This window comes from Python bivittatus, unplaced genomic scaffold (genome assembly GCF_059951505.1).
Source record: "Python bivittatus isolate LINGU-HERP-01145 unplaced genomic scaffold, Pbiv_v1 ctg000350_np1212, whole genome shotgun sequence".
Lineage (NCBI taxonomy): Eukaryota > Metazoa > Chordata > Lepidosauria > Squamata > Pythonidae > Python > Python bivittatus.
In genome coordinates, this window is record NW_028277074.1 from 23,015,242 (window position 1) to 23,025,871 (window position 10,630).

The window sequence follows — 10,630 nt, forward strand, 5'->3', positions numbered from 1 at the left end:
CTCCCCTGCAACACTGACTGGAATGGCCCTAGAGGAAGGAGAACCATTGCAACACTGTACCTCCCACTCCTAACCCCTAAGCCAACCCAGAAGGAAACCATAATTGAAAACAGTTGAGAGAAAAAGGAGGGATGCAGTTCCAAATGAAAAGCAGGCCATAACATGTCCTACATCATCCTGGAATCCAGGAGACAGAATAATTGTATCAAAGTTACTAGAAAGAAAGTTTCAGCTCAATGCCCAGAAAAAACATTTTCATGATATGAACAGGCTAAAAGAGGAAGTAATTAGAGATGTCTTGAGTTTCCTTTGTTAGATGCATTCAAGCAGAGGCTGGATAAACTTTTGTCAAGCAGGCCTGTGTTTGTATTCCACGTTAAGCAAGGGCAGGACTTGATGGAAGTCCTGGATGGCTCCTTCCAATTATAAGATCCTTACCAAACGTCAGAATAAGCTTACACTGCTCCTCTTCAAATACTAGCTGTAAGCACAGATACTTTCGTATATAAAGCACCTTTAATTTACTAAATGCTGTACATATATTAAATATATATATAGCTATTCCTTTTTGTTTAGTGTTCCTACTTGGAACACCATTCCCAGGTATGTTGGAATATAAGGGAAACAATTTATACTGCATTTACATAAAAGGAAAACAGAAATGGTCCCCTCCTGAATATATTTTTTAATTTAGACAAAAATTCTTCACAATACTCAGCTTCCACAACTTGTCAACCTTGGTTGCCAATTTCAGCTGAAGCAAATCTTGGAGATTTCCTCCTTTCTATAATTATGTGCATCTGACACACACATGTACATATAAGCATGTATGCACAAATACACATATCTTGCCAGAAGCCACATGCCAAAAGAGGGTCAGACCTGGGCAAAAAAGGAGTTAAATAAAACTATAAAATGGATTAACGCTGCTAGTAAAATAAATAGCTCACTTACAGAATTAATTGATCCCCGTCTGTATATAAAAACCGGAGGAGGATAGGAGAGAGGAAGGAAGGAAAAAAAAACCTAGGATGGAGATAGGTTAAGGGGAAGAGAGTAGCAAAGCAACAAAAGAAAATATGAAAAATAAAACAGGATGGATGTGATGCAACAAGGTGACTAAATAGGGAAGTAAAGAAAAGGAAAAAAAAGTGTACTAAGAGGGTGAGTGTTCGAAGTCAAACAGACTCTTCTGAAGGCAGGATATTTGAAATCATTTGCGTCTTTCACTTATTAACCATAAGAGTGACTACAGGAAGTCCCTGGGTCATTGGAACAAAATTTGAGTTAAATACACAATGATTCGAGTTAAATACACAATGGTTTGAGTTCATTACAGTTCAATACTACTTATACAATACTATACAATAATACTGTTTCGGCTTACATACAAATTCGACTTAAGGACAGACCTTGGGAACAGAACTCGTTCTTAAACTGGGGACTATCTGTACTTCAGTCCACAGTTAATTATTTAGGAAGGAGAACTGCTTTTCTATTGCAGATTAATAAATGTACCAAGTAATTCTGATTTCAGTCCAGTATACAATATACAATGTTATGTATAAAGCTTATGTAACGATCATAGAATTGGGAGGGGCCATTTAGGTCATCAAATGTTATGTACAAAGCAGTACATAAGAGCTGAAATGCACATTTTCCCCATCTTTTTTGTGGCTGGTCAGCTTAGTTTAGTTCAGTTAAGGATGGAAGGGTTTTGGTTTATACCTTGGCTGTTGTATGATCAAATGAGAATAAGTTTATCTGTTGCAAGAAAGAATGATTTAGGAATAAGATTAGAAAATATACAAGGAATTTGGACAGGTTATGGACAAAATGAAGCTGTGAACTTATGACTGTCTGAAATCATTGACTACCATGAAGCCTCAACATTCTTAGGAAGGTCAGAGGTAGAGTCAGAATTGGAGCTGGAGCAGCTGGCATTAGGTGACCAACGTGGAGGGATTCACAGCAGCCTGGATAGTGAGTCGTGAGCGCAATACGACAACTGCCATTGCTGCTTATCAGCCTGGCTTGTAGCAGAGGGGCTATCAGCATCAGATCTGAAACCCAGCTAGAAGGCCTGTCACCAACAGAACTGATTTTGCTGAATCAGTGGTCAGGGGACATTTGGACTAGTTGGTGGAGTATGTAGGATTTTAAAAATTATTTCATCTTTTCAGCAGATACAGAACAAGGAAGGCAAAGCTGGGGACTATGTTGCACTAATACCACATGCTTCACTGCACCAAAGAGAGGGAGGAGGGTTCAAGAATGAAGGTGCCTGATATTGCTCTCCACTCAGGTTGGCTTGGGGAATTGTGATGAGAAGAGCTATTGTTTACCAACACCATTGTGATGCCAAATACCAGAGAAGGGAGCCCAAGCACCTAGATATTTGAAGCCCTGTGGATACCCTGTTCAGGTTGTAGCCCTTATGGCTATTGCCACTGTAAAGAGTAAGGAAGATGATCTTGACAGAAATATTCAAGAAATGTTACCTAGGCAAAGAGGACTGAATCACTCTTTAAAACCAGGGAAGCAAGATAATATTCAGGAACAACTCAGGCATACACCTCCCTGATTCACTGGGTTATAAGGAGGAGAGGAGGTAAAGCACAGTCAGACTTGCAAGATTCTGTTGTTATAGCCTACCTTAATAAAACACAGTTCTAGTCTTCCTGTGGAATTGATTTTCTGGTCTGGTCTAGCTAGTGGGCCTGACATTGATTACCATCCATACTCTCTTCCTAATGGAAAGTTTATCCTGCTGTATATCAGGGTTAGAAGGATGTGGGGTGGTAAGCTAATAGATGGCCACATGGAGTGCAGGAGTAGAATAGGATCTCCCAAAGGCTTTCAGAGGCTCCCCAAAGACTTTCAGGATTCTGGTTGGGTGGTTAATTATGTTGAGTGTTAGTGTGAATGGTGCCACCAGATCACTGGTCTCCACATTTTTCTGTGGTTATAATGATGAGTTATAATGACGAGTTAACCATAGCTGGCTGTTGGCCTATGGTGTAGGATGGGAGGTGGTAGTAGGGAAAAGAGTATCTCAGTGACAGAGGTTGAGGAAGATACCTTGAAGAATGAGAGGTAGGCCGTTCTAGGGGAAGGGAGATTGACACAAAATTGTCAATTTCAACTTCTACCCCAGCTGCTCCAATCCTAAATCCTGGTGGCCAGATTGCTCATGGCCTCTGATTGATAATGATAAATGCCAGACCTGTCTGTAAAAAGACAGTGCTCATCTATAATCTGGTAGACAATAAGGAGGCAGATCTGCTCATTATTGTTTTCAGTGTTGAAAACAGGCTGGACAAGGGCACTAATATTGCCTTTTCAGAAATTTGATGAGCAGGGTTTTAGGTTCTTCATCAATCATAATGCCAGGGCCAGGGAGAAGGGGTGGTGCTGCTATGTAAAGATGACTTGCCTATGACTGGCATTAGCAGGCTACTAGCTAGCTGCCTTGTTTAGTATTACCAACTTGATTTTAATTAACGATTATGCTGTTTTATGGTCTATGCTTTAAACATACTATTGTCCCATGGACATTTTATTCTTCTAAATCACAGAGTCATAAGATTGCAGCATTCTAAAAAGCAAATAAATAAATAAATCCATCCATCTCATGGCATACCGCTTCCTTCTATGTATTATACATATGTCCAGGATTTATGCACTTCATATCTTTAAAGGGTAAATAAAGTTTATAATTCAATTGAAAATCAAACTAATATTTACGTTTTCTGTGCCTTCCTGAAATTTCAGGGATGAGTTGGGGTAAGGGGAGAGCATGGCCTTGGAATTCTTGAAATTGTGGTTGTGTGGTTTGTGTGTTGGGGGGGAATGGAATAGCTCTGGAATTTTCAGAAAGTGTTTGTTTCCAGCAATAAGGTACTTGTTAACAAATGAAGATATTAGAAAAATAGGAAGGTATTTAAGTTACAGAAAAACTAAAGCCTATATCTAGAGTATCTTCGCCCTCCTCTCCCTGCCCCAAGAACTACAGCATTTTTGTGATGAAGAGATGGATCTATGGAACAGATTCTAAAACAGTTTAACCATGGGCATTTTGGTAATTAGCAGAAACTTGCACAGATTCAGGAATGGGATTATGGCAGACATATACATTCACAGGTAAAGGGCAGGTGGGAATAGATATAGAACAAATATGATTATTCAGTTATATTAATAACCAGAAGAGATCATTGCTCTGTGTGCATAGTCTGCATGAAGTTCATCTTTTCTTTTCACATTCATCTGATTGTCTCATTTCTCTATTTTAAATAATAGACCCCCCCCCTCCCTGCAAAAGAAGTTTAAGGCACTCAGTGGGGAAAAAAGCCTATTGTGGGCATGTAGAAACTCTAATCTGGTAGAAGATGGAGCTGATTTGTCTAGACAGCAAAGCAGGTTGGAACGAGTGGGCTCTGGAGATGAAAAGAGAACATGGAGCCAGGTGCCAAGAACATTTTGGGGAGGAAGCATCAATTACCTGATGCCATAAGGGAAGGCAGAAATGCTATTACAGTATTATCTTTCCATATTTTTTTTCATTTCATACCACTTTTCCTCTTCCTAAACAGCTCAGGCAGTTTACACTGAAATTTAAACCATGCAAATACACTAAAACTGAAAAAGATTAAAATTATAGAAATCATTAAACCATGGAAAACCACTAAATCAGTGTTTTTCAAACTTGGCAACTTTAAGATGTGTGGACTTCAACTCCTAAAATTCCCCAGCCAGCACGCTTCAATATATTGAAGTCTTAAAGTTCCCAAGTTTGACAAACAATGTACTAAATGTTATTAAGAACTAGGTTGAATAAAACAAAAGAATCTTTATGGTTCTCCTGAAGGCCTCTAAGGAAGATAGATCTTTCTTCATATGTAAAGAGATATTCCACAATGTGAGTGACAACCAAGAAGACCTTGTTCCAAGTCTCCACCAGAGAAGTTGATGGCACCTGAAGACATACAGCTTTAATAAGTGCTGGGGAATCATGCAGAGAAAGGCATTTTCTTGAATAATTCAGGCTTCAAATAAGCATTACTTATATTTTGGCCAGAAAACCACAGGCAGCCAATGCAATTGTTTAAGGACAGGATAATACAGTTTCTCCTGGTAGTTCAGAGACCAAACTAGTTGAACTAGTTAAGCTTTCCAAACTGCATTCATAAGCAGCCCTAAACAGACTGCATTACAGTAGTAGTCTATTCCTCAGTCTGAAATACCAGGATGAGAGAAGTAAGAAAACAATAAGAATTTGATGTCAAACATCAAGTGCCTCTATATCCTTCAAGTAACTTACCAATCACAGCCATAGGAAAAGACATACATTTTAAAATAAACACCAACATTCACCAAGTATTCAGTCACTAGACAAAAGAAACATTTTAGAAGTTCCCAGCAATGCTTCAATTCTCCTCAGATTCAATATAAATTGGGCATCTTGTTTTCACTATTATTTTTTTTTGGAGATAGGAAGCAATCTTTAAAGTTTTCCCTGGGAAATCCAATATCCAGGATAGTATGCATTCAAGGAGAGGAATGGAGAAAACCAAAATGTTGTGACTTGCCACCATCTCTGCACTTTAGTGTAAGATATTTGGTGCTGTATCAGGAGTAGGAACAGGCAAACTCAGAAGAATTGCAGAAAGATTAAGGGACAAAGAACAAACTGTACTGAGTGTGCAGAGGTGAGAGACATAAAGACACATAATCTCTGCGTTGTGCCTTTAATACTACAAGGCCATCTTTGCAAATACATTGTCCCACATCTGGATGCATGCTTATTATGAAGCCAAACTCAGTAACTTCAATGCAAAAGGTCTCCTCTTCACAGCTCCCATTCATTACTCCTAGAACAGTGTCACCAGATGACAACTATACTGGATTTTCAGACATAGATAGGCTTTTCAAAGTAAATGATTCATTTTCCACTTCCCAGATTCACTGGCAGAGATATCCAGACTACAATATTGTAACTGGCATGTTTTTATGTATTTGTGTTCTTAAAATTCTTGCTGCCATGAGTGCTGCTCATATGCACCTTTCAGTAATAGTTCAATAAATTTCTAGAGTAGAATTAGCACTTTTAAGGCCAGGAAATGACATGCTTATATGAGATATGTTTTGCAACTGACATACTGATCTTTCTAAGATATGAAATATCTCAGAAATTCAACTTAATGTTCTACAGCATGTGGAATCTGTGAGGTATACTGGGCTGAGAGAAAGTGAATAATCTAACATCACTCATTATGTTTCCATGGTTGATGGAGTCACAACTTGAGATTCTCTGATCCTAATCCACCACTCTGGCTAGGCATATTTGGGGGAGGAGGAGTTTCTATGTATAGATGAGAGAATGGGGTGTGTACAATACAGGTCACCCCCATAAGGATTTGATTGTTATGGATGCAGAACAGAAATCAATCGGTTTCTTCTAAAATGGCTATTAAGAGCTCAGAACTAGAAGTTACTTTTATAACATCATGTGTGATGGAATGGAATTATGAAGGCCAGGCTCAGGGAGATAAGTTCTTAGTTCACCGGAGGAGTGTGGGAAGTTCAAGAGGATGAGGCTGGCACCTCCCTGAGGAATTCATGGTGTTGTGGCTGGCTGGCTTGGGAGCTAGGTTTCAGTCTGGGGAGATTTTCTGTCTAGAGGTTGTAGCTAATAAACACAGTAGAACTGAATTTGCATTGTCTCTTGGAGTTCTTTGGGCTAGACCTGACATCATGTTGGGAGAAAGAACTCTGATCTCTATGGTATACTATCATTCATCCTAAAATTAAAAATACTGTAATTCAACATAAAGTTGTTTTAACTATAAAAAAGTTTACAAAAGAGAGCCAGTTTGGTGTAGTGGGCTAGAAACTAGGAGACTGTGAGTTCTAGGCCTTCCTTCGACATGAAATCCAGCTGGGTGACTTTGGGCCAGTCACTCTCTCTCAGCCTAATCCACCTCACAGAGTGGTTGTTGTAGGGAAAATAGGAAGCAGGAGTATTAGGTATGTATGCTGCCTTGAGTTGACAAAAAATAAAGGCAGGATAAATCAAACAAATAAATACATGCAGACATGGTCATAAACTTCTAAAAACTTATCATGCAACAGCAATCGTCACACTGCTATCAAAAAGCAGAAAATTGATTTCACTAAGCTGTGTGATTTTCTCCAACTAATAAAACTAAATAAGCTGTAAAGCACTTTATTGATATTATACTTATTAAAGGTTCCCAGTTACTGAAAAGAAACCAGTTGTGTGCAACAATATATTTATAGCACTGTATATACATATAGATAGACTATGTATAATTAGGTCTGTTATCTTTATAACTTGAAAGCACTTTATTATATTAACTTCTATACTTTAATGCTCCTTGGCAGAAAGTAAGTTTGCAAAAAACAAACCACACCATTGGCATATTAGCTGAGGGAGACTGGCACTTAGCCTGGAAGGTGGGTGGGTATGACATGCAGCCCCTTGCAATTTAGTCTTCAACCAAAGCTGGTAGATGCTATTAAATTTCTCCATACGAAACAGTTTGCAAATTATGCCCCAAATTTTCTTAATAATTTTCAAACATGTCCCTGCAGTCTCATGCAACAATTTCATAACATCTCTATTACCTGTTCCACTCATGCTGGGATTTGATCTTTTTGTTCAAAAGGAATCCAAGGTGGGATCTACTTTTATTTTGCTTCACAGGAATTTAAAAATTTTAAAAAGATACTCAGTACACATCAAGTATAGGTAACTCTTACTGACTTATACATATATGCTCTGACTCCACTTGACAAAAGATTCCATAATATTTTGTTCCAGTATTGTTTGAAAATTAAGAATCCATGAATATGTCCAAAATTTTACAAGTATGTCCAAATTAATATTAATCAACATAACTTAATACCGCTGCTATTAAATTTTGCATCTGCTTGATAAACTCACATTATAAAAAAAGTAAAATTGATCTCATTTTCTAGTCACATAGTCTTTGAATGTATGGGGAGAAACAAGTTAGTGCCCACTGGCCTGCTCCACAGGGCAGGCACTGTGGCAAAGATGCCTTGGCTTCTAGGTCCCACAAGATGACCCTACCTAATAAAGATGACCTGGAGTGTGCCAACCTTACTGGTTCTAGTAGGGTGAGCTGAGACAATTGAAGACAGGTGATTGTACTTTGATCTCACATATTTTAAATCTGAAATAAGTCTCATCAATTATTAAGCTGTATGCATCTATCCCTAACTAGGAATAAACTCAAGAGAACTCAGAAGAACTTAGTGCTGAGTAATCATATTGTTAGCGTCACCCTAAGAAATCTGTTTCACAGCTAGAGGCCAATCAAATGCACCTGGGAAACCCACAAACGGGGCATTTGAGAAATGCATTTTCATGCTAAATTTCACAGCTCTATCCCTCAATTTATATGCCTGTTTTTACTTTAATAAGAGAAGCAGAAACAAGGGACCCATCAAGAAAAGTAAAACTTCACGTTGTCCTTCACTGCTCATAAGAATTTATATTTGGGAAACATAGCATTACAAAGGAGAAAAAAAAAAATCATCATCTGGTGCTACACTTTCCTCAGGATTTTGCTTCTAACTCACCTATCCTACCACAAGATGATGCAATCACAAGGTGAAGAAACAGACGACTCCCGCAGTCTCCCACCAAGCATACCGGGAACAAAGAAGCCTCCTCCACTTCCCAGGTCTGTAGGTTTAGAGCTGCAGCTGCCCCCATCTCTCTCCCCTTATTAGATGAAACACGCTCCTGAGCTGACGCTTGATTACGGGGTAGGGAAACTGGCCTTCCAGCTCTTAATGCGCTCCCCATTTCCAGCAGCCTCAGGCGGCACCGGACTAGGATAGTGTAGCTTATTAGTGCCCTGATATACACGGAACCCTCATCCTAACCCTTACTAAATTATTACAGAAATAAGTGTTTTTTTCTTCTAATAGTACTGCATCGCTAATACTTACTTGCTTGCTTTATTAAAATGAAAAAAAGGATAACAGATTCCCTGCGTAGATGAAAAACGTTCCCCGGCCAGAGGATACACGCCGGTCACCACCAACCAAGAGCCCAGCGCGTGTGAAGAGCTTTCCCAGCCCACCGTATCTTTTAGGGAAAAAGCAGGCAGTGATTGGCTGGAACGGGGGCGTGAGAGGAACGCAAAGGACCAATGAGAAGGCAAGGCCTCCGTGCAGCAATGTGCGCACATTGCTTCTTCGTCTTGCATAGCGTGCATATATAAACTCAAGAAAATGGTAGAGTGGCAGTGATTGACTGCGACTGGATTTTCTGATTATTTTGAGTGTTTTGGATACCTTTCTCGTCAGAGTGTTAAAACGAGACAATGTTCATAGAAGACATGAACTCAGAACTTTGTAGTTGCTCTGAATTTACAGCATCTTTCCACCTCTTCTCCAAGCCAAGCGGCATGCAAACTTATTTAAACTCTACAAATGCCTTTTGTCCTGTCAATTATGATTATCACCCCTCCCCTTATCAAAGCTGAAGGGAAGATCTTTCTGAGATGCCCTGCTCAAAAGTTCTCGATTGAGCTTGAATGTTAACATTCATGTCTTCTCTCATCTCAACTTGGCACTCTTTCCTTTATTAATTCACCAAATATTCGCCAGAGGCTTTTGGAGACAGGTACAGTAGCATTTGGTATTTCATTTAAAGGGTACTGTTGATGCACTTTGCCTGTTGAGATTACTTTTGTGTACAACTTCTAGGCATTTCAAGGATCTTGAGGGACAAGATAAAAATATTTAAATAAGCCTCTTTGGAGAAATGTTAATAACTGGAAGGCACTTTAACTACAATTTAATTGTTAAATAGTAGGTTAAATGCCACATGCAAGCATAAAAGTATAAGGAGAGCTCACCTGTGCTAGATCAAAGGGCCCATCTAAGTGCTTTGTTTCTGTAGAAACAGGGCCCTCCAGCTTGGATGTTAAAGGGATTAATATTCAGAGGCATATAGCCTTAGGTACTGCAGATAATATGAACCTGTCATGACTGGCAGCCATTGATGGTTTTAATGAGTTTGTCTAATTCTCCTTTTAAAGCCATCCAAGCTGACAGTCTTTACTTCATCTTGAGGTAGCAAATGCCATCATTTACACTTTATTTATTTATCAGATTTGTCACTGCCCATCTCGTTGAAACGACTCTGAACGGTCTACCAAACAAATATCTGTTCCACTTATCTGCAAAGAAATTCGCACAGCCAGCAACCTAGCAAAAGTCAGTTTTATTAAATCTTCAGTGGGGTGGCCTCACTGGTCCGCTGAGCGAAGAGTCTTAAACACCACAGCGTCAGGCTTGCTGTTAACATTTTCAGACGTGTCCCTCTATTCCTTTTATTTTTTTAAATTGCAGCCTGCGGGAGTTCTTGGCCGCCTTCTTCCGATCAGAAGATGCCCCGGGGGGTTATTTTAAGGCGCCCGGCTCGTTTTTCGAGGGAGGAGGAAGCGGAGCTTTTGCGCAAGAGCAAAGAATGACCCCGTCTCCAATTACGTTTACACATGGAAACACCCTTCCTTTCCGGCGATTCGCCAGTCATTCTATGCTGACTCATGACAGGTTCCTTAATTTC

General features: G+C 39.4%; 1 protein-coding gene across 1 annotated transcript in view; it reads right to left on the reverse strand.

The window, feature by feature from the left end:
- The window catches only part of LOC103054827 (cystathionine beta-synthase-like protein), a 41,671-nt gene extending 32,541 nt beyond the window's left edge, over positions 1–9,130 (reverse strand). The window contains exon 1 of the mRNA XM_007434944.3: positions 9,004–9,130. The gene's annotated coding sequence lies outside the window, so the exon portion shown is untranslated. The remainder of the gene's footprint in view (positions 1–9,003) is intronic.
- Between the last annotated feature and the right edge of the window lie 1,500 nt (positions 9,131–10,630).